This window comes from Ceratotherium simum, chromosome 26 (assembly GCF_057802395.1).
Source record: "Ceratotherium simum simum isolate JZ-2026a chromosome 26, ASM5780239v1, whole genome shotgun sequence".
NCBI lineage: Eukaryota > Metazoa > Chordata > Mammalia > Perissodactyla > Rhinocerotidae > Ceratotherium > Ceratotherium simum.
This window is the reverse complement of record NC_141925.1, coordinates 42532904-42557903: the sequence shown is the minus strand read 5'-3', so window position 1 is coordinate 42557903 and position 25000 is coordinate 42532904. Positions and strand designations below refer to the sequence as shown.

Below are 25000 nucleotides of genomic sequence, written 5' to 3'. Positions count from 1 at the left end.
TGTTTCAAGTCATTGCTGCTTCCTGCCAGTAAGATGGTGTCATCTGCGTGTCCTAGATGGTTGACATTTCTTCCGTCAGTTTCAGTTCTCCTGCGTCTGAGTCTAGCCCAGTCTAGCCCAGTTTTTTGTATGACGTGTTCTGCGTAGAGATTAAACAGATAAGGGGATAAAATGCACCCTTGTCTGACACCTTTGCCTATAAGAAACCATTCTCTCTCTCCATCTTCTGCCCTGATAGTGGCTTCTTGTCGACAATGCAGGTTACCATCAGGACAATCAAGGGCTGAGTATGCCCATTTCTTTCAGCAGCCCATAGATTTCATGATCCATGCAGTCAAAGACATTACTATAGATTGTAAAACATAGACTAACCTTCTTCTGAAATTCTTTGGAGCACTCCAGTAGCCAACAAATAATTGCAGTTAGATCTTGTGTGCCTCTTCCTTTTCGAAATCCAGCTTGGACAGCAGGCATTTCTTGCTCCATTTAAGGTAAAAGCCTTTGTTGCAGCGCCTTGAGCATCACTTTATTGGCCTGGGAAATTAGAGCAGTGGTCACGTAGTTACTGCGCTTCTTGGCATCTCCTTTCTTGGGGATTGGGATACATATTGAGTGTTTCCAGTCTGTAGGCCACTGTTTTGTTTTCCATATTTGTTGGCATATTCTTGTTAGGATTTTGACAGATTGAGTCTCTATGGCTGGAAATAACTCCATCAATATCCCATCTACTTTGGTGACTTATTTCTTCCCAGTACTTTCAGGGCAGCTTTCGCTTCACTTTCTAGAATTAGGGGTTCTTCCTCATAGGAATCTTCCTCAAAGGCATCTGTCATTGTTTTGCCCTTTCTGCATAGATCTCCAGTGTACTATTTCCACTTTCCCTTTACTTTCTCCTGATCAAGTAGTGTGCTTCCCTGTTGGTCATTCAGCATTCCTCATCTAGGTTTAAATTTCCTGTTGATTTCTTGAACCTTCTGGAAAAGACCTCTTGTTCTTCCTTTTTGTTGTTCTCTTCTATCTCTGCATTAGCCGTTAGAGTGGTTCTCTTCATCTTCACCTAATAGGCCCTGAAAAACTGCATTCAGGATTCTAACCCTGCTTTTATTACCTTTTACTTTTGCTCCTTGCCTCTCCTACTAACAATTTTCAGTGTTTGTTCTGACATCCATCTCGATATTTCTTTTCTTTTTACTTCAGGCACTGTCTTTTCATATTCTTCCTTAATAATATTTCTGGTTTCAACCCATAGTTCTTCTGGGTGTCAGCCAGCTAAGTTCAACAATGCAAATCTGGTTTTTATGTGGACTTTGTTCGTCGGGAGTGTTGTTTGCGTTGTGTTTTGGCGCTAGGATTCTTTCAGTGCTCTTCTTCAGCTTTGCTCTGATATTTGATGTTAACAGTTCACGGTCAGGACCACAATCTGCTCCTGGTCTTGTTCTGGCAGAGAGAATACAGCCTCTCCATCTCCTGCTTCCAACTACGTGGTCTGTTTGATTTCTCTATTGGCTTCTGGTGAAATCCATGTAGACAGCCATCTGCTCAGTTGCTTTAAGTACGTATTTGTGATGGACAGATTGTTGGCTTTGCAGAAATCCCGAGCCTGTCTCCTGCTTCATTTCTGACCCCTAGTCCAAATTTTCTGACGTTGTTTGATTCTGCTTTATTACCTACTTTTGCTTTCTAGTCACCTATAATTAGCATGTCTTGTTCGGGTATATGATCAATTTCTTCTTGGATATATGCGTAGAATCTTTTGGTTTCATCTTCTTCAGCATCTTTGGCTGGAGCATAGACTTGGATGATGGTGTGTTAATATGTCTTCCCAGAAGTCTGATTGATATTATTCGATCAGACCTTGCATTCGAGCCCTAACTGCCTGTGCCTCAGTATGAGAGCCACCCGTTTCTTCTGAGTTTCTCATTTCTCAAGTACAACACTTTGTAGTCGTCTGACCGAAAGTGTCCCATTCCAGTCCATTTTAGTTCGCTAATGCCAAGCACTATATTTAAACGTTCCTTTTCTTGCTTTACAACTTGCATTTATCTTGGTTCCTGCTTCTCACGTTCCATGTTCCAGTTGTGCATGTTAAACAGCATCAGACTTTCCTTTCATCTTTGTGCACTTCAGCTGCTGGACGTCCTTCTGGCTTTAGTCTGGTTGTGTCCTCAGCAACAGTGCTGTTTGTACTTGCTCTTTGCTCATCCGCAAGAACTGTTTGAGTGTCCAACCTGGGGCGAGGGCAGTCTTATCTTCCAGCAGTATCTCCTATTTCATTTGGGACTGTCTCATCATAGAGTTTTCAAGGAAAAAAAAAAAAAGTTTAAGAGAAAGAGAAAAAGAAAAAGGGAAAATACAGTGGTGGTTTACCATTGCCTTCTGCTGCACGGTGTGTGGGTCCAAACCTCACGTGCTCAGGTCCATGGTGTCTCAGTCACCAAACACCTACGAAATGTAGGTGCCCCTGTGGCGTGTCTCCAGGGGTTATTTACTTTTGAGCAATGCTGTCACCTACTGGTACAGCCAGGATGCTAACTGCAAAATGAACCCAGGTCATTCGGTGAAGCAACTTCTATCTGTAACTTCGACTTGTTCTAAAAAAGTTTTGAAGGACATACAGATGGGTGATAGAGTGGCTCTGGTGCCATTTAGTCTGGGTTTAAAACCTGTTCTACTGCTTATCAGCTCCCTGACTTGGACAAGGTACTTTTTAACCTCTGTGATAATTACAGATCCTATACCTAAGGGTTGTTGCAAGGATGAAATGAAATAGTAGAATGTCATAGTGTAAATGCGTAATACATGTTCATTGTTGTTACAATTGCTATTTATTTAGAAAAAAATAAATAGATGAGGCAAATAGAAAGTGATGGAGGGGGACCTAGGGTTAAGGATAGTATATGGCTGCTAGAGGCTCTTTAGATTTGTTCAGAGTTTCCTGATGTCCAGAGCAAAGAGGGGAAGACAGATCCGGAATGGGGAGTGGCTGTTGATGGGTCCGAGATTTCTTTCTGGGGCAATGCAACTGTTCTGGAATTAGATAGCAGTGATGATTGCACAATAGGTGAATTACTGAAAACCACTGAATTGTACACTTTAAAATGGTGAATTGTATGTGCGTGACTTATATCTCCTAGAGTATAGGTCACGAGTCCTTGAGCAACTTGACTCCCACTAGTTCTGCCACCAGCTCCTGCTCGCCTCGAGCGAGATCTGCACACCTGCAGCAGACGCGGTTACCGCTCACTGCATTCTTCTGTGCTCCCCCCACATTTCCTAGCCTTCTTGAAGTTAACCTCAGCTAACGATCAGTGAGAAGGAATGGCGTGTGTCACTTCTGGCCTGAAGCATTTAACAGCTGGGGCTGATTCCTCCTCTAGTCTTCCCATCACAGCAATGCTGGACTTTACATGGTGAGGTCACAAGGAAAAAGCTGCTTGACCTACTGAGTCCCTTTATGGAAGCCGAGAGCCTAGCAGAGTCACCTTCCCTACACTGGACATCGCATAAAGTTATGCATTAAAGCCACTTGGGGAGTGGGTCGGTGCTCGGAGGAGGACACCTTTTCCCGGCATTGTGGCCTAGAGAAATGTCCTCAATGCCCCTCCTACGTGTGTGCTGTGTGATGTGGTGGGCATCTTTTCTAACAGGAAGCCACGGCAGATGCAGGTGTGGCCCCACAGCGTGTTGCGGCCAAGTCTGCAGCTTTCCTGGCAGTCTGCCAGAGGGAGCACTAACGGTCAGCCTCAGGAGCGTCTCACGTGACCTAGTGTACCTGTCAAGACTGACAGCATGGTGTAATGTCAGGCCAGCACCGAGGGATTTTGTCTTTCTACTCCCTAAGAGAACGTGGTTGGGGCAATAAGAAACTGTTGTCATCTAATGGTTTAGTGCTGTGGCCAGTTCTATAACTGGTGTAATAATTGCAGATGCTTTTATAGACACCACAAGACAGTCCTCTGTCACCATGGCATCTGATTATTACTGACTTGTTCATGTTGTTGTGAGTTTTTAATAATCCTGCTCCCCAAATCCTACAACTTAAAAGCATGATGTGAATTCACAGACACAGACCACGGAGATGACCTACACTTGGTGCTCAATACACATTTGATTGACACCAGCCTTTAGTGCGTGGCAGTGGCCTAATGTCAAGGTGAAATGCAGGCAAAGCTGGGGGGTACAAAACAATGCCATCTGAGACCTCAGCCCAATGGCAGTCTGGCCTGACCTCTTGATAAAAGCTGGCCTTTCAGGAAGTGGATGCCCACATCTGTCAGGCAGTCTTTCATTAGTAGTCTTGCTTCCTGTCAGCTCATGGGAAGAGTGAGTCTGAAGCCACTTTTTGGACAGAAGGAAGGCGCTGCCTGAGACCTGCTCTGCCCAGAACAGCCTTCTGTGACTTCTGGTCTTTGCTGCCCTAGCAGAAACTCACATTTTGCTGAATGGCACAGTCTACTGCTGGCTGAACCTGGGGTGACTGGCCAGCATGAGAACCAACTGGGACCATTGTGAGCGAGGAGTTGGGCCACACCTTTCTTGTTTGTGGATAGCAAATCATAGCTGGAGTTGCAACAACAAGTGGCAAAGAGGGTCTCACAAGGCCCTTAATCTACCTCTTTGAGTAGTTGGTGTTTGTGGTATTCCTGCCCCGAATGCATAACTTCACTCCAATCGTGAGAAAATGTCAGTCTAACCCAAGCTGAGGGGCATTCTACCAAGTAACTGACTAGTACTCTCCAAAAGTAATTTGCTCGGCCCTTAGGTCTTTGAATCTGTGTCTGTAAAATGGGTGAAGTGCTATTCATCTAAATGGGTTTATCATAAAAATCAAAAGAAGGAGCTTGTGTAAAGTGCCTAGCATGCTGCTTGGCACACAGTGGGTGTCGAGTCAGTGTTAGTTCCCATTGCCTCCTCCTGCCTAGTGAGTGGGCACTGCACACGGTGCTGAATAGGACTGTGCAGGCCTTTCTCTCTCCTGCAATTCTGAATGCTTGTTTTTTGAGAACCAAGGGTACTAATCCTTGTTTCTTGGAGTTTATGAGGAATCCAGGTCATCAGACATTTAGTCAACACTTCCTAAAGGAGTACAAAGATGAGTAAGACATAATTTTTGGTCTTAAGGAGTTCATAATCAGGTGAGAGAAGTGGGCACGATGCCAGGCAGATGCTGCCACGTGCCATAGCGGAGCACGAGTGTGCAGCAGGGAGGGGAGATCTTATAGGGGAAAGGCACTTTAGATGATCCTTGAAGATATAGCTTTGATGGCTCCAGACAGAAAGGGAGGCACATTCTTAGGACAGAGAGAACAGTGAAGCAAAAACAGGCAGCAGTGTATAAGTTGTATCTAGGGAAGCTGATAAGCCGTCCCTGCAATAAGGATGCTACTGGATTTTTTTTTAACTTTTTATTTTTAACCAATTTTTGACTTACAGAAAAGTTGCAAAAATGGTCCAAAGAGTTTCATTATATTTCTCACCCAGCTTCCCCTGATGTTAACATCTTACATAATTATAATACAATTATCAAGAATAGGAAATTAACATTGGTACAATATCATTAACTAAACCAGGGGTCGGCAAACTTTTTCTGTAAAGAGCCAGATAGTAAATACTTCAGGCTTTGTGAGCCCTGAGGTCCCTGTCACAACTACCCAACTCTGTTGTTTTAGCAAGAAAGCAGCCACAGATAATCTGTAAATGGATGAGCATGACTGTGTTCCAGTAAAACTTTATTTTCAAAAACAGTCGGCAGACGGGGCTTGGCCTGTAGGCCAGAGTTTGCAAACCCCTGAACTGAACTACATCCCTTACTAGAATTTCTTCAGTTTTTCCGCTAATGTCTTCTTTCTGTTTCAGGATCCTATCCAGGATCCCGCCTTGTATTTGGTTGTCATGTCTCCTTATTCTCCTCTCATCTCTGACAGTTCCTTCGCCTTTCATAAACCTTGATGCTTTTGAAGAGTACCAGTCAGTTATTTGGTAGAATGCCCCTCAGTTTGGGTTCAACTGATGTTTTCTCATGACTGGAGTGAGGATGATACGCATTTGGGGCAAGAATATCGCCAAGATGGTGTTGTGTCCTTCTCAGTGCATTGTCTCAAGGAGTTTGTTAGTGGTGATGTCTACCTTGATCTCTTGGTTAGGTTGGTGTCTGCAGGATTTCTCCACTGTAAAGTTACCATTTTTCCCGTCGTAGTTAATAAGTATTTTGGGGGAGAAACTGTGAGACTCTGCAAATCCTGTTTCTCCAGGGATTTTTGCCTGCTAATTTTAGCATGTCCAATGTAGATCTTATCTGCAACAATTATTACTGTGGTATTTATCTAATGGTAATTCTCTATTTCCCTCTTTCCTTTTACATTTATTAGTTGGAATTCTACTGTGAGGAAGAGCTGTTCCCTCTCTCTCAGTTATTTATTTATGTGATTATGTCAGTGTGGACTCATGGATATTAATTTATCCTGTGGTTAAAAATCCAGTACTCTACTAGCAGTGAACAATCCGAAATTAAGAAAACAATTCCATTTACAACAGCATCAAAAAGAATAAAATACTGGGGCTGGGCTGGTGGCATAGTGGTTAAGTCCAGCACCCTCCACTTCGGCGGCCCAGGTCCACAGGTTCGGATCCCAGGTGCGGGATCTACACCACTCATCAAGCCATGCTGTGGCAGCAACCCACATACAAAATAGAGGAAGATTGGCACAGATGTTAGCTCAGAGTGAATCTTCCTCACCAAAAAAAAAAAAAGAGAGAGTGAAAAGACAACTCACATAGTAGGAAAAAGTATTTGCAAGTTATATATCTGATAAGGGTCTAGTATCTAGAATCTATAAAGAACTCTTCTAGCTCAACAACAACAAGAAAACGACCCAATTAAAAAATGAGCAAAGGCTCTAAATAGATATTTTTCCCAAGAAGGTATACAAAGGGCCAACAAGCGCATGAAAAGATTCTCAATATCATTAGTCGTTAGGGAAATGCAAATCAAATGCAAATCTCAAGCACAATGAGATCCCACTTCACGCCCACTAGGATGGCTATTTTTTTTTTTTAAGATTTTATTTTATTTATTTATTTATTTATTTTTGTGAGGAAGATCAGCCCTGAGCTAACATCCATGCTAATCCTCCTCTTTTTGCTGAGGAAGACCGGCTCTGAGCTAACATCTATTGCCAATCCTCCTCCTTTTTTTTTTTTCCGCCCCCCCAAAGCCCCAGTAGATAGTTGTATGTCATAGCTGCACATCCTTCTAGTTGCTCTATGTGGGACACGGCCTCAGCATGGCCGGAGAAGCGGTGCGTCGGTGTGCACCCAGGATCCGAACCCAGGCCGCCAGTAGCGGAGTGCGCACACTTAACCGCTAAGCCACGGGGCCGGCCCAGGATGGCTATTTAAACTGAAACAAAACCAGGAAATAACTCACGTTGGTGAGAATGTGGAGAAATTGGAACCCTCGTACATTGTTGTTGTTGAGAACGTGAAGTGGTACATTTGCTGTGGAAAACAGTTTGGTATTTCCTTAGTACCTTCAGCGTAGGATTACCATATGACCCAGCAATTGCACTTCTAGTTATATACCCAAGAGAATTGAAGAGATATGCTCCAACAAATACTTATACATGAAAGTAGCAGCATTATTTATAATATCCAAAGATTGGAAACAACCCAAATATCCATCACGTGATGAATGGATAAACAAAATATGGTCTATCCATACAATGGAATATTATTCAGCCATAAAAAGGAATGAGGGAGTGATACATATACAGTGTGGATGAGCCCTGAACACATTATGTTAAGTGAAAGAAGCCAGTCACAAAGGAACACATATTCATGGTTCCATTTATATGCAACATCCATAATAGGTAAATTCACAGAGACAGAAAGTAGATTAGTGGTTGCCAGGGGCCGGGCAATGAGGAATGACTGCTTAATGGGTACAGTGTTTCCTTTTGGGGTGATGAAAAACTTCTGGAACGAGATAGTGGTGATGGTTGCACAACATTTTGAATGTACTTAATGCCACTGCACTGGACACTTTATTTATTTATTTTTTTGGTGAGGAAGATCAGCCCTGAGCTAACATCCAATGCAAAGCCTCCTCTTTTTACCAAGGAAGACTGGCCCTGAGCTAACATCCGTGCCCATCTTCCTCTACTTTATACGGGACGCCGCCACACCGTGGCTTGACAAGCGGTGTGTCTGTGTGCGTGCCCAGGATCTGAACCCACGAACCCTGGGCCGCCAAAGCAGAGCGTGCGCACTTAACTGCTGCTCCACTGGGCCGGCCCCTGGACACTTTAAAATAGTAAAATGGTAAATTTTATGTTATGTGTATTTTACCACAATAAAAAAAACACCTTAGAGATGAATACCTCCACACACGAAAATAAAATAATAGCCTTATTCATTTAGTTGCTTAAGTTTTTCTGGCTTTAGCCATTAGGAACTCCTTCCAGCTGTCTTCTGGTTCTCTCAGTGGCCTCATCTTTTCTTGAGCATTTCCTTAATTTGCTCCACCACAAGATGTCCCAGCCTCTTCTTTTGTTTTCCATGCCCCAGCGCAGAATCAGCTGTTTCTGGAAGAGGCTCCGGTTCCTTTTATTGGAGAATGGTGTTTAGGGACCAAGATCTTGGTGCTAATCTGCTTCTGCCCCGAAGTACACGAGTAGGAGGGAGAAGTAATCCAGTGTTCTTTGAGCATCAGTCATGTGTACTTTTACCCATATTATCCTCCCAAAAGCCCTTTTAGAGTTACTGATGATGATGATACTCCATTTTAGATAGGAAAGCGGCTGAGGGAAGTTGAGATTTGCCCAAAGTCATAGAACTACAAGTGGCAGAGCAATTTTTGAACTATTTTTTTTAAGCTATGACCCCGGTTTCCCTTCATACCCTTCTGTACACTCTTCCCCCACCTCTCTCTCACCTGCCATTTGTGCCTCCTTCCATCAAGAAGCCCCCCAACCACTTGGGCTCCCGCCAGCCTCGTCCATCCATGAACCGGCACTGGCCGTCTGTACTGTTCGTTTTGGCGAGGGAGTAGCGGTGTGTGTCTCTTTCCACTGGAAAGGCAGAGGACATTCCCTGACGTAGTTTGTCTTCGCTGGTGCAGGTGGCATGGTGCTGGGCACATGGTATGGGAGAGCAACTCTTGCTGAGTGGAGAGTTCCTCCTCAAGGCAACGTCACTTTGACAGTCATTTTCAACATCACCATCAATAGTTCTGCGAGACTTTGCAGAATGTTTCCACAAGCATCGTTTGTGCAAAAGCCAAACAAGGATTAATAATCCATCTTGTTGGCTGAGGCCTGGTGAGAAGTAATTTGCTGAGGTGGTGGTAAAGCCAATACCCAAATATGGTTCTTTGAACTCCCACCACGCCCCAGACCCTTTCACTATGTCCTCTGCTCCAGTTTTTCTACTAATACTGTTTTGTAATCCAGTGGACTAGAGAGGAATCAAAGAAAAATGGGGCTATTTTGCTCCCCTCGATGTTATGGTCCCATCTCTGTGAAACCACTTCTAATTAGAAAAGTCATGATTTTAGTTAAAATTCAGACATTACTTTCAGGAAGTAACCTTAGTTTCCTTTGATATGACTGAAATGTAGGAATTCCACAGTCAACAGATGATGAAAAAGTAGTTACTTCCTTTCTTCAGGGCATGTTAGAATGGGGGCATTTGGAAAACTCACGTAATACCATCATGGTGAAGGAATAGATAAAGAGTAGGTGGGTTTTCGTTTGTTTTGTTTTCCTGCTAAAATGGTTTGGCACCAGTACAGGCTACTCTTCACGCCAGAGCAAACGGGTGAGTTAGGATAAAGGTGTCATTCTGGCCAGTGGAAGTTTGCAAAGACGGAGCTGACATTGTCTACTGATGGTAGAAAACTTGGGACAGAGGACCCTGGGGTTTGGCAGGAGTTCAGAGTCCTAACCTATGTGTTCTTAAAGCCAGCAGAGCTGTCACTGCACCTCTTAGAGTCATTCTAGGTCTTCTGAGCACTTTTCTGTGCCTGCCCTTTGCCCTTCCTGTTGTCTTCTGTCTCCCTGACAGTAGCTTCTGGGGCCTTTGTCCACTGCCTGCCCTCTACCTCCTTAGTTAGAGGGCCTTGTGTTGTATCAGCTATACAGTGACCTGACCTAGACGTAAATGGAGCCTTTGTGTTGGAAGTGAAGGTGAGCTGATCAAGAATGGTTGAAAGATGATGCATTCAGACTCAACATACTCCTGTTGGTCGGGGGACAATGGTGAGGGAGGGCTGCTGGTCCCTCCAGTTCCAACTCAGCCTGAGGCACATCTCTGGGCAAATCCTCGGATCGGTCAGGTTCCCTGAAAGGCAGGATTGGAAAGACTGGGAGTTCTAGACCTCAGAACCCAGACCCTTACTTTCCCCTAAGAAAAGGTTGTTTCCCCAGAGCTTTTAGATTTCTCCAGATCACATTTCTCTGAACTCTCAAGGAAATCCAGGAGCCTTTGGGAGTCACCTAGACTGGCTTCCAAGGGCCAGAGCTGAAGTATTCTGCCACTTACCTACATTCTCCTGCTTTGAGCCCGCCCAGTACGCTATGCACAAAACGGAACAATGGTTAACAATTTTTTTTCTTACACAGGTGTCACACCAGGCACATCAATTGTCTTGAAATAAAATTCTGGCAGCAGCCCCTGTGAGGTAGGTAGTATTATCTCTATTTTATAAATGAAGAAACTGAGGCCCAGAGAGATTTCAAGATCCCTGTGTATGAGGAGTGTGTGTGTAAATGTTATCATGACAGAAGGAGTTTAAACCTGTGATCTGTTTTCAGAGATAAATCGTGTGTAAATGATGACTGAGATGTGCCTCCCCAGGACTCTGATTCTTACTTTCCATATCTTACCCACTGCCCTGCCTCGACAGTCTCCCCTCCAGCCCTCACACCCAAGGAGGGCTCAGGGGACTCCAGAGCAGGGAATGCGTGACTCGCAGCAGGTGGAACGTGTATATCCCCAGGCTGCGGTGCTCAGCTTGGTGTGTAGTTTCGACCCGGGGTCAGCGCCTCCCACTGCACACTTTTCCCGCTTTATACCACTGAGGGTCTGATTACTGGGGATGGTTTCCATCGCTGAGAGGGCCTGTCTGGTCTGCGCATCCATCTCTCCCATTTCTTCTCTTTGCCCCTCCTTCTGGACAAGCTGTCATGGCCTCCCTGGAGTGCTTAGTGATTCTTGTAGTATTTAAAGATTTTATTTATTTATTATTTTTCCGCCCAAAGCCCCAATAGATAGTGTATGTCATAGCTGCACATCCTTCTAGTTGCTGTATGTGGGACGTGGCCTCAGCATGGCCGGAGAAGCGGTGCGTTGGTGCGCGCCCGGGATCCGAACCCGGGCTGCCAGCAGCGGAGCACGTGCACTTAATTGCTAAGCCACAGGGCCGGCCCAAGATTCTTGTAGTATTTAGGTTTTTTTTTTTTTTTTTACTTGTTTCCCTCACAGGCTTCTGTGAGCACAGTGCTTTGTGGAGTAGCTCCCTTCTCTCCAGGTTAGCAGTGTGTCTTACAGAGGGAAAGCTGCAGAGAAATGGTGAAAGTGAATTTCTTTTTGGGAAATAATTTGACAATAAGTCAAGAGCCTTAAAAATATTTATTCCCATTGACTCAGAAATATTTCCAAGATAAATTCAGAAACTCTATTTTAAGGAAATAATCAGAGGTGCACGAAGATTTATCTTTTTTTTTTTTCTTTTTTGGTGAGGAAGACCAGCCCTGAGCTAACATCCGATGCCAATCCTCTTCTTTTTTTTTTTTTTTGGCTGAGGAAGATTGGCCCTGGGCTAACATCCGTGCCCATCTTCCTCCACTTTATATGGGACGCCGCCACAGCATGGCTTGCCAAGCAGCGTGTCGGTGCGCACCCAGGATCCGAACCGGTGAACCCTGGGCCTCCACAGCGGAGTGCGCGCACTTAACTGCTTGTGCCACCGGGCCGGCCCCATGAAGATGTATCTTGAAAAGTGATCAGTCATCATGTTTATCAGAGCATTATTTACAATAGTGAAAATAGCCAGTAAATGACTGTATTCATAGGCTGGAATAACATTTGACAGTTTATAATATTCGCAATTTAATAAATAAAAAAAGCAGGACAAAATTATATGTAGTATAAAACCAATAATGTTAAAAATAAATATATTTTATAATATACACGTAAAAAACAGGTAGAATAAAAACAAATAGTAAGTATTTGGATTATGTTTTCTTTAACTTCATGTTTTTAAATTTAGCATATTTTCTTCAATAATTTTGTATATTTTTACCTTTGTATTTTGAAATAGTTTCAGATTTATAGAAAAGTTGCAAAAATAATGCAAAGAATTCGTGAATACTCTTCATTCAGATTCCCCAAACATTAACATTTTATCATATTTGCCTTATCATTTTCTCTCTCTATATATATGTATATATTTTTAAACATATTTTTTTCCTGACCTACTTGAGAATAAGTTACAGACATGGTGCTCATTTACCCCTAAGTACTTCAGTGTCTATATTCTAAAATTCAGGGATATTTTCTTAGATAACCATAACACAATAATCAACATCAGGAAATTAACATTGATACACTATATTGTCTAAATGTAGAGTTTTTTCAAATTTTGCCGCTAATGTCTTTTATAGCAAAAGAAAAATCTTTTTTTTTTCCTAGTCCAAGAGTGCATTTAATTGTAACCAGTCTTCAGCCTCCTTTGATCTAGAGCAGTTCCTTAGTCTTTCTTTGTCTTTTGTGATCTTGACATTTTTCAAAAGATCAGGCCATTTCTTTGTAGAATGTCCCTCACTGTGGATTTGTCTGATGTTTTAAGATTCAGATTATGTATTTTTGGCAGAACATCACAGAAATGGCTTTGTGTCCTTAGAGCGCCGTATCAGGTGGCAGATGATGTCACTTTGTCCCATTATCGGAGTTGTTAACTTTGATGGCTTGGTTTTGTGGCGTCAGCCAAGTTCCCCACTGAAAAGTTCTGTTTTTCCCTATGTCATCAGTAAGTTTCTCGCCCAGACTTTCACCTACAAGTTTTAGCACTGACAATTCTTGTCTGAAACAGTTATGGCGTGGTGGTTGCCGACTGGTGACTTCTTGGTCTTTCATTCCTTCTGCATCTGTTATTTGGCTACTGTACTGAAGAGCTTTCCTGTCTCCCCCACGTGTGTGTTTATTCACTTGTGTATTTATGTAACTGTTAGCTCATGTGTTATTCTTTTATCCGATGGGTTATAATCTGTCACTAATGTTATTCATTTTGATGCTCAAATAGTCCCAGATTTGGCCAGTGGGAACCCCATCTGGTAGACTCCTATGTCCTTTTGACATGTCCTTTTGACATGTCCTTGTCATTCTTCAAGCCCTTCCTTACTCTTTGGCACAGCAAGGTGATCCAAGTTCTTTCACTACTTTTCTGGAGTCAGCCATTTCTCTAAGGTGCCCTGCTTCCTTTTGATGGAGAATGGTGTTTAGAAACCAAGATCTGGGTGCTACATGGCTCCTTGCTACTGGGATATCATTACTTCCAAGCCCTCTCAGCAGACAAAACTAGGAAATACACACAAACACGTAGACATTTCTGTATCTGTCTTCATATATTAAAAACTCCATTGTGCATGCTGATACCTCCAATTTCAGTCCAGCACCACAGCGTTCATTCCCCATTCTCTTTCCATGTTTGTAACTCCCTTCTTCAACAGCAAGAAATCCAGCTCCCATGACTTATTTTTAATTTCAGAAATAACACGTGAATATCAGCCATCTCATTATCAAAGGACAGACAAAGCAAAGGTCCCTTTACACACCCACCATCCCAGTCATGTTCTAGACATTCCATAGAGGAAATTACTGTTATTGTATATATCCTCTGGGGTCATTTTTATGGAGAAATGTATAATTTTTCTTTTATTTCATTAATAGTTTCATAATGAGAATATGACTCTCTTTTTTATTTAATATGTTTTGGCTGGCTTTCAGTGAGAGTACCTTCAGTTCCATCTAATTATTTTTTAACTGCTGCATAGCATTCATTGTTTGGAATTGAAAACATAAGCGTCCAGTTTGGAGCTGTTACAAGCAGCATGGCAACCAGCATGGCAGCCAGCACGTCACTGGGCCCAGTGAGAGGCGCGTTCCAAGAAGAGAATCACTGGACCCAAGGGCTTGGGCATTTTTTTTTTCCATTAGAAAACAGCTTTAAAAATATTTTTTTGATTAGGTAAATAACACACACTCATGTTTTAAAAAAAATCAAATAATACATAAAAAATAAAGAAGTGGGAAAAAATTAAGATCTCACCTCTGAGATAATGTTTTTGTGATGATCCTTTCAGGTATCATCTTATGCATATGCATACATTAACATTGTTACATCACTGGGGCCATAGCACACATGCTGTTGCACAGTAAAGTGCACATATCTTCAATATACAGCCTGATGAATTTTTACATAGATAAGTTTCCCTGTAACTACCACCCCAGATCAAGATATTGCACATTGTCCCCCATGCCAGAAGCTTCCCTTGTGTCTCCTCCTACGCATGACCCTTGACCCAAAGGTAACCACTGTTCTGGCCTCTATTGCCATAGATTACTTTTGTCTATTCTTAAAGTTCAGCTATAAATGCTTGGCACTCTTCTATGCCTGGCTTCTCTTGTTCAACATTATGTCTGAGACTCATCAGTGTTATTGTGGGTAGCAGTAGTTTCGTTCTTTTTCATAGCTGTGAGTACTTAATACTTTTTTCTTGTTTACTTCTGATCATTTGGAATTTTTTGTGTGTGTGTGAGGAAGATCAGCCGTGAACTAATATCCGATGCCAATCTTCCTCTTTTTGCCGAGGAAGACTGGCCCTGGGCTAACATCCGTGCTCATCTTCCTCTACTTTATACGAGACGCCACCACAGCATGGCTTGAGAAGCAGTACATCGGTCCGTGCCTGGGATCTAAACCTGCAAACCCTGGGCCACCGAAGTGGAGCACGGGAACTTAACCACTACACCACCGGGCCGGCCCCTGGAATTTTTAATAGTAGTAACAGCTATATTTATTACAGCACATAATCTATGTTAGGCACTGTTCTAAACCCTTTTTAAGTTCAGCTTATTTAATTCTCACAATAACCCAGTGAAGTGTGTGCTATTATTGTTATAATAACATATCCATGACTCTTTATCAGGTTGAAGAAGTTCCTTATTATTTCTAGTTTACCGAGTGTTTTCATTATAAGTGGATGTTAAGTTTGGTCAGATGCTCTCTCTCCATCTCGAGATGATTATATGGGTTTTTAAAAGCTCGTTGATACAATGAGTTATATTGATGTTTGAATGTCAAACCAACCTTGTATTCCTGGAGTAAACTCCATTTGATCGTAGTGTAGTATCCTTTATATATTTCTGGATTCGATTTGCTAATATTTTCTTTTTTTTTTTTTTTTAATTAACAATTAAGTTCCCATTCTTCTCCCAAATCACGGTGGGAACTTTATTTTTTTTATTTTTTTATTTTTTAAATTTTATTTATTTATTTTTCCCCCAAAGCCCCAGTAGACAGTTGTATGTCATAGTTGCACATCCTCATAGTTGCTGTATGTGGGACGTGGCCTCAGCGTGGCCGGAGAAGCGGTGCGTTGGTGTGCACCCGGGATCCGAACCCGGGCCGCCAGCAGCGGAGCGCGCACACCCAACCGCTAAGCCACGGGGCTGGCCCGTTGATTTGCTAATATTTTCGAAGATTTTTACATCTATGTTCATGAGGCATGTTGGTCTATAGTTTTCTTTTTTTGTGCTGTCTTTGTTTGATTTCAGTATCAGGGTAATACAGGCTTCATAAAATGACTTGGGAAGTCTTCTATTTTCTGAAAGAGTTTGTATAGAGTTGGTATTATTTCTTCCTTAAATGTTTGGTAAAATTCACCAGTGAAGCTGTCTGCTCCTGGTGTTCATTTTTGGTGAAGGTTTTAACTACTAATTTGAGTCCTTTTAGAGAACTCTTCAGGTTATCTATTTTTCTTCGGTGAGCTCTGGTAGTTTGTGTCTATTAAGAAATTTGTCTTTCATCTAAATTATCAAATATTGGCATGATGTTGTTCACAATTTCCCGTGTTATCTTTTTAATTACTGTAGAATCTAATGATGTCCCATCTTTCATTCCCTATATTGGTAATTTATGTCTTCTTTTCCTGATCAGTCTGGCTAGAGGCTGATCCTATTCGAAGGCAACGTATGTATCAAGAGTTATAAAAATTCAAATCTCGTTGAGAATTTAAGGATTTTTTTAAAGAGAAAAGCTTTTTGTTTAAAGATGCTTTTATTAATATTGCTGAGGCAGGAACTCAGAATGGACTTCAGAAACAGACACACACTTTAGTTCAAGCTGCACTGCTTGCCGGCTGTGTGACCTCACACAGACCACTTGAACTGATCTGAGATTGATCTCATCGTCTAGGAAGAGATGAGAATAACTTCAGAGTGGGGCAGCTGAAATATTAACATACACCCGGGAAGTGCCAGGCCCAGTACCTGCTTAGAGGCGGCAGCCACTGCTACTGCCATTTAGCGAAGTGAGAAATTAGAAACAACCCTGCTAAAATTGCCCCTTTGTGGAGTATCCCCCCACAAAGTATTTGAAGTATTGAAGTATTTCCTTGGGGCAACTTATTCACTTCTTCCTCTCTGTCCCCACAGTACTTTGTACACGTTTATTTTATTGCATTTCTTACATTTGACTGCAGTGTTTTCTGTGTTTCATGGACCAGATTTTGAACTTCTGCACAGTAGGGCCCTGTTTTTCTCATCTTTTCTCCCTCGTGCCCATATATATTTAAGTGATCAAAAATATTTTGATAAATAAGGAATAGGGAAGTAATTAAGTAAATAATGGTACATCAAATCAGTGGACTTTTGGGCAAAGAAAATGTATTGAATAGATATACATGAAATATAATATAAAATCATTATAAAGGATCCTCTAGCAACATGAAAAAAATGTTTTACAAAATAGAATACATTTTATCTGCTTTCTGTGTGAGTATGTATATGTGTGTGTATAATATATTTATGTATGAAAAAATGAAGGAAAACTCAAGAGAGAGAAACAGTTCTGTGGGTGGTCAGCCTCTGGCCTGACTCTTCATCCTTCAGCATAAACATGTGAGCAGGGTGACACTAGCCCGGAAGGTGATGAGTCCCCCGTTGCTGGAGGCTGTGCAGGCAGAGGCTGGAATCACTCGGCACAAATGGATGTCCAGGTACCTGGGCCCAGTCCTCCCTCTCAAATCCAGAAGGAGCAGTGAGAGTCCCATCAGGGAGCAGCATCTTGTGTCTGTGCAGACTGAGTCAGGTTTGAAAAGACACAATACTAATGTGATAGAGGTATGCTTGGGGGAGTGGGGAGGCTCACTTATTCTTGAAGATGCTCCCTCATTAAAGCTGAAAGCCTGGCTCTATGTGAAGCACAGACTGTTCTTGGGACGAGTTTTTTAATCAAAAGAGTTAGTACTTCCCCCTTCGTGCCTTTTTCAGAGGTCTGCCCTGAGCCCCCCTATTTCTCCTTCTCCCTCCTGAGTCCTTAGGCTGTGCCGGGGGATCACGGATCGCTGTGTCCCTTGTCTGCCTTTGCTTTCTGGAGCTCTTGTTTAACAGGAACTAGAACTCTGTGTGTGTTTCAAGGTTCAGTGAAAGAGATCCAGGATTTAGTATTTAAGTATTAACTCAGGTCAGAGACTTGGAGTTGTCCCCCTGGCACTGTCACCAGTCAGCCAGTTCAGTTTAATGGATGTTATTTGGTGGGTCTGTGTCCCAGGCCCCTGGCGTGGCAGGCATTCTCTCTGTCAGTAAACCCAGATGACTCAGCTTTCTGTTGACACAACTCCAGTGATGAGGGGCCACGCCTCACAGCAGCCCACTCCCTTTCCAAGCACCTTTGTCAGAAAGTTCTTCTTGGACAATGTATAAATCTCTGTCCTCCATTACCAGGCACCACTTCTGCACCAGGGGGGCCTCTTCCTCTTCTGTTTTCTGACTACCCAAAGAAGGGTGTGAATCTTCCTTTAGGGTAAACTTCTCCAGTTCCTGTACTGTTTCTCATGTGACATGTTTTAGGGACCGCTCCATCCTGGGGACTCTTTCTGATTGAATTCCAGTTTGTCTTTGATGTGAAGTGTAGAGCCCGTTGGAAACTGTTAATGAGCCCTCGGTGCACATTCGCTTTTGGGAGGCCGTGTTGGCACTGGCCCACCCCCTTCCCATTTCTGTAAAAGGGGCAGGGGGAATCATCGTCTGTGCCCTAGGCTTGCCCCGCAGAGGTGCCGTGTGACCATGCCCTGCCTGGGGCAGGGTTCTGATTGCTCTCCGGGGCCTCTCATCAGACTGTCACCCCTTATTCCTGCTGATGCACTAGAGGCCGAAGCAGACATCAGAACTGGTCTGCTCAGAACTTAGGTAAACTAAGGCAAGTCCTCCGGCTTTCTGTATTTCTCTTTTCCATATTTATATTCAAAATTAATTGAGGCAAAGGAGTGGTCAGGAGGATGAACCAGTATGAACTTGTGTTAGAAAATTCCAGTCCTTCCCACTGTGTCTCTCCTTTACTTTCACACTACTCCACACTCACAACACTTATGACACCAGATGTGGTGGGATTTCCTTCACCAAGCAATTTCCTGTGACGTCAGCTGGGTGTCCTACAATTTAACTCAGTTCTGACACTGTCTACCTAGAGGTAGCGTCAGATCCCACAGGTTAAGGGCTCAGTCTCACAAGACTGCTCCCACTTCAGATGCCAATTGCAAGTCCAGGGCATCACCTGTGCTTCTGACTGATGGGCTATAAATGGGGGCTCCCATGACCCCCTCTTCGGGTTTGATTAATTTGCTAGACTAGCTCACAGAATTCAGGAAAATGGTTATGTTTACCAGTTTATTAAAGGGTATGATAAAGGATACAGATGAACAGCCAGATGAAGAGATACATAGGGCAAGGTCTGGGAGAGTCCTGAGCACAGGAGCTTCTGTCCCCAGGGAGTGGGGTGAGTCACCGTCCCAGTGTGTGGATGTGTTCACCAACCTAGAAACTCCCTGAACCCCGTACTATTGGGATTTTATGGAGACTTCCTCATGTAGGCATGATCAGTTATTAACTCCATTTCCAGCCCCTCTCCTTTCTCAAAAGAATGGGGCATGGGGCTAAAAGTTCCAAGCTTCTGATCATGGCTTTATCTCTCTGGTGACCAGCCCTCATTCAGGAGCTGTCCAGGAGCCTACTAAGAGTTGCCTCATTAAAACAAAAGACACTCCTATGAACCAGAAAATTAGAAGGATTTTAGGAGCTCTGTGCCAGGAACTGGGGGCAGAGACCAATATATATATTTTCTGTTATCTCTCAGAACTCCTGTGAAGTATCTTGTGCCCATCAATTGCGTTGTGTTAACTTTTAATAACGTTACTAAGTTATACCCACCAAATGCCCTGGAGTAAGTTGCCAGGGGCTTAGGGAAGCTGTGGGTTCACCCCACTTGGAGTTCAGGCCAAGTGGGCAAGGCCCCAGAGGGGCTGATAAAAACAAGCCCGCGTGGCTCCACAACCAGCTGCAGTTCCAGTGGTCAGCCCCTGTGGGGCTTTGTCAGCTTGATTTGTGCTGAGTCATGCTAGCTCTTCTGCCTGCTTCTCGCCGAGTCATGCTTTCACGGATCCAGTTTTCTTGGCTGCTTTCCTCTTTCACATCATTGCGGCAGGCACAATGGCAGTCATGTGTTTCCAGATCACACCCATAAGCCCTGTTATTTGGGGGAAAGGTTGTCAGCTGGGGGCATTTGAGCATCTGCTGTGGATCATTGGCCTGAGTATGTTCTAGTCTAGGATGCCTTGGTCAAGGCTCCATGTTGGTATTAATAGGTATTGTGGGTGTAAGCACCATTGCTCAGGGTTACCACCCTATGGCATAGTTCTAATCATGCCACACCCTCACTCTGTCATCACCGGCTGCCCAGGGCCCAAAGACCTTAGACAGGGGGAGGGCTCCTGGACCCTTCATACACTGGCCTTGGTCTCTTTTACAAGGCTCGTCTCTTACTCAGCACCCTTACACCCACACATACAAATACATCCCATCGTACCACACTTGAGTCACACCAGCTTCTGAGGCTACTGCTCTTTCATGGTTTAGACCTTGTTATGTGCTTTGTCTCTGGAACTTTTCTTATCTCCCTTATCTGACTGGTGGTTTTTCACTGCCTAGCTCAGATGTTGGCCCCTGGGTGCCCCTTCATTGACCATTTTGGACCATCTTCTTCTTCCTTAGAGCTCTATTTTCCCCACGCCTGGCCTCCCCATGGCATCGTAACTGTTGGCATATGCCTACGAATGACAGCAGTGAGTTGGCACCCTCCATCCCCCACCAGCATGGTGGCAGAGGAGGCCTGATAAAAGAGAGGATTTAAATAAGATTAAATAAATGTTATCGTACCCCAAATATTCAGGATACTATCAAAAATCACTCACCATACTAAGAACCAGGACAATCTCCACTTGAATGAGTAGAGACAATCAACAGATGCCGCCATCAAGATGACGCAGGTGTTGGAATCATACAGGGTATAGAGAAGAGCCAGACAGCCATCCTGGAACTGAAAAATACAGTCGCGAAAATGAAAACACTCAGTAGATGGCTTCACAGCTGAATGAAGAAGACAGAGGAAATCACCAGTGGCGTTGAAGATAGAACAGGAGAAATTACCCAGTCTGAACAGCAGAGAGAAGCTGGACTGAAAACTGAGCAGAGCCTCAGGGACTTGTGGGACTCATAATAAAACACAGTCATCACAGTCCCAGAAGGAGAGGAGAAGGAGGGCGGGACTGAGAAAGTATTTGAAGAAATAATGGCTGAAAAGTTCTCAAACTTACAGGTTCAAGAAGCTGAGTGAACCCCAAACAGGATAAACCCCCAACCCCAAAGAATGCCACACCAGCCATGTTTTGGTTTGGATGATAAATTTTGTGGACACTCCAGCTAGAGGGGAGTCTGTTCCCGTTGCTCTTCTGAGCACTGCTTTTTAGCAGGCTGCCTTGGCAGGGAGGTACTTTCCCCTGAGCATCTCTCGGTCTCTGGAGGATGAGTTATTAGGCGAGAAGAGGCTTTGTTTCCTTCACTGCTTTCCCTCATCTTGAAGCCACTAACCCTTGGCAGAGGTCTGTGAACCTGAGCAGACTCTGTTCCCACTGCAGCTGAGGGACAGACACGAAACCCTCATCTGGGCTGCCGCAAGGTGACAGTGACTGTTCGCTGCTGGGTGATTTGCATGCCAAAGGGGCTGACTAAATCAGTTGCTTGCCTCCTTCCTGCCTGTTGCTGCTTCAGGTGACCAGCTCACCCGGATGTCAGTGCTGCATCGGTTGATCAGTTGTGTTTACTGACCAGAAGTTGTGTACAGTGACTGCAAAGCCTCAGGTACTTCCTGGAGGGTGACTTTACGCTCCAAGTGTAAACATCAGACAGAGAAAGGGCCCTCTATTCTTGCCTTATTTGCCCTTTCAGAAGCTAGTGAAAGGGCCAGTGCCCCTTGCCTCGGTGGCCAGTGATTTGTCCACCCTGCTCTGCAGTGTGCCAGGCTGCCTGCTCACTCTGGCACCAGGACTGGAGTTGCTACCCTTGGCCCTCAGCATCAGTGGGAACTGGCCAGCTGTTGAAATTCAGGAGGAATAGCATCTATCTAAATACCTGTCTATTTATATCCCCTTTTCTGTGTGTACATTGTCTTTTATAGTAAAAATGAAAACTAATGTACAGATTAATTTGTAATAAAAGATCAAAGATCAGATCTGCTGTCTTTGGGGTGGGGAAGACCTACTTGGCTAGCCTTTGGACATACCCCTTTTTCTGTGCCTGATTTCACAGATGAGGACATCAAAGCCTCCTGCCGTTAAGGGATTTGCCTGGAGTCCCAGCCAGCTGGTGGCAGAGCTGTGGCAAGAGCCTGGTCTATTAAGAGGTTACTCTTTCTATTTTCTCATGTCCATTTCATCTTTTTCCTTCCTGTTGCTGACAAATGTTGCGTTTGGCCCCCATGAGCCCTGCGCTGTCCGGTGTTCCTCCTTTCCACTAAATGTGGAAAGAAGAAACGACTCACAGATTGAAGACCCTTCCAGGGCAGAAAGATCACACAGGGCTCCCAAAGTCTCCTTGGAATGCCTGTGGGGACCTCAGATGACTGTCTCGTGGTCACCCTGCCACACGTGAAATGGAGCACACTCGTCAAGCAGGACTTCCAAAATTTCCCCATCAACATATCTCACTCAGCGGACGAGCGTGATTGTGTGTCGTGGGGTCTGGGTTCCCAGACTGTGCCGAGTTGCCTCAGGGCGCCACAGCAAACTCCCAGAGGGGCCTTGTTTCCCAACGCCATGAAAGTCCCCACATGTCCACGTTAGTACTCGCTTGGGGTGGTTCACGGTTTCAACATTAGAGCTTCCACTTTCCTTTGATGACTTTGTGTCTTTGCAAAGCTGGGGTTTCAGTGATTGTTCAGACCTACCTCCTTCATAAATGGAAGTGTTAGGTGTTTCTTGGGTTGAGCATGTTCAAGCCGAGCATGAACATTTTACTGAGATACTAGGGGCTCCATGAGCTGAGAAAGTTTGAGAACCTCTGTCTAGAGGATTGGCAAATGGGCACACTACCAGCCCCAATTTCTTTTAAGTCTGCACACTTCATGTTATTGGTTCCTGCGGATTTTAGAGTCCGTGTGTCGTAATGTGTTCGCTGACGCCCTTCACTCATTCCCTGGGTGGTTATTGAGCACTGAATTATGTACCAAGCACTATGCCAGGGAAACATGGCCCATGGAAGTGACAGTTGAGGTGAGGTCTGCAGACAGAGTACGAAGAGCATTTTGGGCACATGTAAAGGCACTAGGGCAGGGATACAGAGGTGCAGGCTGGAGAGATGGGTGGGTGTTTGTGTGTGCTCACTGTGAAAATAGTGGCCTAAGTGAGATCATCGTAATGGTTAATCAGCTTGCTCACGGCTTCTACCCCAGGCACACTGCTCCTATCCTAGATGGGAAGGAAGCCTAGGGTTAAGGTTTTTCCTCCCAGGCTGACTTCCTTCTTGCCAGCCTGCCAGTCCTTCCGTCCCATCACAGGCCAGGTACAAAGGTGCCTACGAGACCAAGACTTTTCTTCCCTCAGGAGCTCACGGCAGAGTGGGGGAGAGACACATGTCCAATAAGTCTTCTCCTTAGATGAGTACTGAGGACAGCCTCCCCTGGGAAGCAGGGGCCCCTTCCTAGTTTTGCCACTTGAGTGATCTGCTCACCCCCATGGAGCCTCCAAGCCCCCCTTATAGATCGAGGCCTCGGATCAAATGATCACTGGGTCCTGTCCACTGCTCCTCCGCAGCTCCCGTCCATCTCAAGTTTTATGGCTCAGAGTCAGAGCTGTCGGGGACGTCCTCAGTTCTCTTGGGACCCCATGTCTGGTCCCCATGTCTGGACGCTGGCAGCGTCCACCGTGCTGGTGGGGACCCCAGGGCCTGAGCCCCACCCCTCCCTGCTGCAGGGAGTCAGTCACGTTCCCAGAGGGCAGCGCCTGGTCGTGTCCACAGTGGTGCAGGAATCCATGGAGTCCTTACTCTGAACTCAAAGGGAGAGGCCTGCGATGCTGAGAGACGCAGTAAGTGCAGCTGGTGGACAGAGCACGAGTGGAGAGGAGGGAATGTAGCCTCACAAGTTGGGTTGTAATGATGTGTCTGTATTGTGCTTTTCAGATTATAAAACCGCTCCATTATCGGATGCCATGCTTTGCCAGCCCACGCTTTGCTATCTAGAATCCTGTGTCCATTTATTCAGCAAGTTGACGTTAGGTGCTCATTATCTGCCAGGCTGTGAACAAAGCCAGATCTCCACCCTTGTGGGCTGACCCTGGAGTCGGGGAGAGGGCCAGTGGGAAAAAATGTATAACATAATGTCAGGTAGCAAGTGCTCAGTGCTGTGCGGAGGCAAGAGGAGGGAGAGTGACCAGATACTATAGCGAAGCGACGTCTCTCCGAGATGGTGACATCTGAATGGAGACCTGAACGAAGTGAGGGAGAGAACCCTGCAGATAACTAGAAGAAGAGAGTCCAGGCAACAGCATTAACGTGTGCAAAGGGCCTGAGGCAGGAGCAGGCCTGGAGGCTGGAGGGGTAGCAACGAGGCCATTGTGGCTGGTGAGGTGTGGGGAAAGGGGAGAGCAGTAAGAAACGTGGTGGGAGTGGTATCCAGGGGCTGAACCATGTGGGCCTCGTAGACCCGGTAAGGACTTTAGATTTTCACTAAGTATGACATGAAGGCATTTGAGGGTCTTGATTAGGGAGGTGATGAGATCTGACTTACTTTTTATAGGATCCCTCTAGCTACTGTGTGGAGAACGGCGCATTAGGAGTCAGGTGCAGTGGTCTGGGTGGCTTGAACCAAATGTTCTTAGAATGGGATTGTGTGAGTGCCGATGTGCCACTTCCCTTGCTCTCCAGGACACTGTCACCTTAGAAACCAGCTGCAGGAATAACCTTTCTCTTCTGAGTTGTGCAGTCAGCTTGTCCACAAACACCCATGTAACTTCCTGAGCTTTAGTAAAGGGGGCCCGGCACCCTGAGTCGGAAGGGCGGTGGGACAAGGCGATGTCCATTGACTTGCTTTGTGAGGGATACCAGCTGGGGCCTTTCCTGTGTCAGCACAGCCCAGACCACAGCCCCCAGCTGGTTCCAGCCGGGCTCTATGTGTCTGCGCATCATGATTCTGTGGTACAGGTCCTTCCAGGCTCCATCTCAGCAGGTCCTCTCTCCCAAAAGTCTTGTGGAAGCCTGACAGAAGGCTTGTGGGCATGACAGATGACACTGACAGGGTTGGATAGAAAGACATGACTGACATCGAATAAATATTAAATGTGTTTATAAGTTAGTACTTAAATATAAACAGTACTCTCTGTGGGCACTAGAGTTA

General features: G+C 44.7%; 1 protein-coding gene across 1 annotated transcript in view; it reads left to right on the top strand.

Moving 5' to 3' along the window:
- The window catches only part of POR (cytochrome p450 oxidoreductase), a 71663-nt gene that overhangs the window by 9504 nt on the left and 37159 nt on the right, over nt 1-25000 (top strand). The window contains exon 2 of the mRNA XM_014796536.2: nt 10620-10678. The gene's annotated coding sequence lies outside the window, so the exon portion shown is untranslated. The remainder of the gene's footprint in view (nt 1-10619; nt 10679-25000) is intronic.